The sequence below is a fragment of the Berghia stephanieae genome, chromosome 5, assembly GCF_034508935.2.
Source record: "Berghia stephanieae isolate SIO BIC M18660-M18661 chromosome 5, UCSD_Bste_1.3, whole genome shotgun sequence".
Classification (NCBI taxonomy): domain Eukaryota; kingdom Metazoa; phylum Mollusca; class Gastropoda; order Nudibranchia; family Aeolidiidae; genus Berghia; species Berghia stephanieae.
The window spans coordinates 35,362,005-35,364,504 of NC_088364.1; the positions used below are offsets into that span (position 1 = coordinate 35,362,005).

The window sequence follows — 2,500 nt, forward strand, 5'->3', positions numbered from 1 at the left end:
AAGGAGCTCAGACAAAGGGTAAACGCTTTGCCATCAAGGACAAAAGAGATGTTGCAAACAGTGGGCTTTAACTTAAAAAGAATAGATTAATTATAAAGAAATAATAAGAATACGCTTTGATACGCTCATTAAGACATTTGCTTTACAAGAGAAGAAACGACCATTTTCCACAAATGAGTAATCGCTCTCACCCAACTGCTTACCTCATTCTAATAGACTGTGACGAGGGCCTGAGTAAATCTACACTCTCATATCCCTTATAGTATCCCCGCCTACCGCCTGCAATCCAGAGGTCCGAACAATGAGACTTGTTTTGAAAAATTATATTGTCCGATTGGCACTCTGTGGGAGAAAAATATACCACTGCAATTCTAATAACCTCAATGGGAAGCAGAAGTCGAGATTTTACACCTTCTTCGCTTCCGGTTCAAAACTCACTGGAAGTGTGTAACCAGTCCTCCGGAGAACTAACAATGAATAGATTTCATATTGAATCATTATGTGGCATAACTATTTTAGAAACACAGAGACACAGCTATTGATTTTATATACAATTCGCACTATATTATCAGAACATGCATCCTGCATAGGCAAATTCTTAGGATTACGGGGCATAAAAACAGCGAGGATGGATTGTCTTTTTTGACGACCAGCATTTATTTAAGTTAGAAAATAATGCCTTCACTCTGAAACCAGAAGATCAGTTGCACGATGTGTATGTATCCAGTCCTCATAAAGACACCTCCAATCAGATTGGAACAAGTATTTTGACATCACACCTTTGCTTTCTATTGCTTTTGTCCGTCTGACGCAACAGAAACCGGAATAAACTCCGACTCTCCGAGCCTTATGGCTCTAAAGGACTACTTTATCAGGAATAAGATGTCAACATTTTACGAAATAACATTTGAGGGATATAGATCTAGGCCTAAACACTTCTTCCAACGTCAATGACACTTTGGTTTGTTAATTCACTCAGTCCTAGAGATTTTTTTCTACTTTTCAAAATTGGAAAAAAATGTATTAAAAAATGAGCATGTACAGAGATAGTTTTATTCAACTATCATTAACATGCAAAAACTAAAAACCATTAGCTTTGATACTACGCCTATTAGTTGTCTCAGAAAAATGTAAAAAAATAGGAATGGGGTAAAAGTAACCCGGGTAAACTACGGATATAGTCGGTGTTAGGGTTGAGTGAGTTAAAAAGACGAATTAATTTATTGTTCAACTATTACATTCTTCTTAACAACAAGAGTTAACTCTCTTCAAGATTTATACGGAAAACCCGTTGACGTTCTTTAATCCTCGGTTTTAACGAGTTCCAGCATTGCTTCGGTTGGCTTGTTGAATATGGAAGCTTTTCTTCTACAGAGTTACGAGTAATGTCCCTTTTCCCATTATTATTTTAATTAAAAGAAAAAACTGGAACATAAAGTTCAGTACCAGGAAAGAAAAGGGTCTAGGAATGGTGATAAGTGGCTTTAAGTAAAATAGCTTATACAGTGCGTCTGCTGACTATAACCGCGTATTTTCGCCAAAGAGTTGATTTTGAGAGAGAAAAACACGTGACACGTATGTTCAGATCACATGACCATTCCCCCTTTTTTTTAAAAAACGGGATTTTGGTTAGTCTAGTCTACGATGGGACAGAGGTTAGGGAGGGTTGGGCAATAACCAGTTAACTGCCGTACTCTGGAAAAACACGATGTCTCAGGTTTGAGAGTTTTTGCCAAGATGAAGATCATTCAAATCGATCAATATTTGAAGGACGAGATTTCTGGTCAAATTTTAAATACGTGTCTTTCCAGAGCACGACAGGTCTGGTTAATATACGCTACTGGAATGAGCAAAGATTAGATATTGGAAAAAGAACTTAAAATGTGAATGAGCAATCATTGTCTTTGTTTGTCCGACTATGTGTTCTTGTGTTATGACACTCGCTTTCGAGTCTTGGGTTCGAGCCTCGCTAGGTGCATAGTTGATTCCTTGGAAAAGGCTCTTTACTCACATTCTCTCACCGTAATCAGGTGTAAAATGAGTACCTGGCCGTAAACAGCGTTGTTTATATCAGAAAAAATTGTAATGTCGCCTAACAGGCGTCATGTCTCGTTCTACATGTTACGTATTGCTGTTGGTCAGGAACCCATTGTAAAGCGCTTTGAGCACGTTTAGTGGATATTGACCTTTATAAAAGCTCAATTTTTTTTAGATGATAAAGATATGCTAATTTAAGTATGGGTTGCGGTTTTGACACTAGGTCCATTATAGCCATTTGACATACGTAATACAAATGTCTTTCGATTCGTTGAGCAAGCATTGTCATTGTTGACTGAATATTGACTGTTCGGACAATCCGAATCATTTGGGGTTAAAGGGCAAAGGGTGTGGTTTTGTTCCGCCCTTAACTACGATTATATCATCAACTGGTATTGCACCAAATTCACTTACGCGTTAATACAGAACAGCAGTGTGCTGCCAAAATACTGGTTCCAATCTC

General features: G+C 37.8%; 1 protein-coding gene across 2 annotated transcripts in view; it reads right to left on the bottom strand.

Moving 5' to 3' along the window:
- LOC144972813 (guanylate cyclase 32E-like) overlaps window positions 1-2,500 on the bottom strand; it is a 221,810-nt gene that overhangs the window by 182,602 nt on the left and 36,708 nt on the right. Inside the window, exon 2 of one of the 2 annotated variants that reach the window (XM_078914480.1) lies at window positions 204-342. The exons of the other annotated variant lie outside the window; for it this stretch is intronic. The gene's annotated coding sequence lies outside the window, so the exon portion shown is untranslated. The remainder of the gene's footprint in view (window positions 1-203; window positions 343-2,500) is intronic. 2 annotated transcript variants of the gene reach the window in all.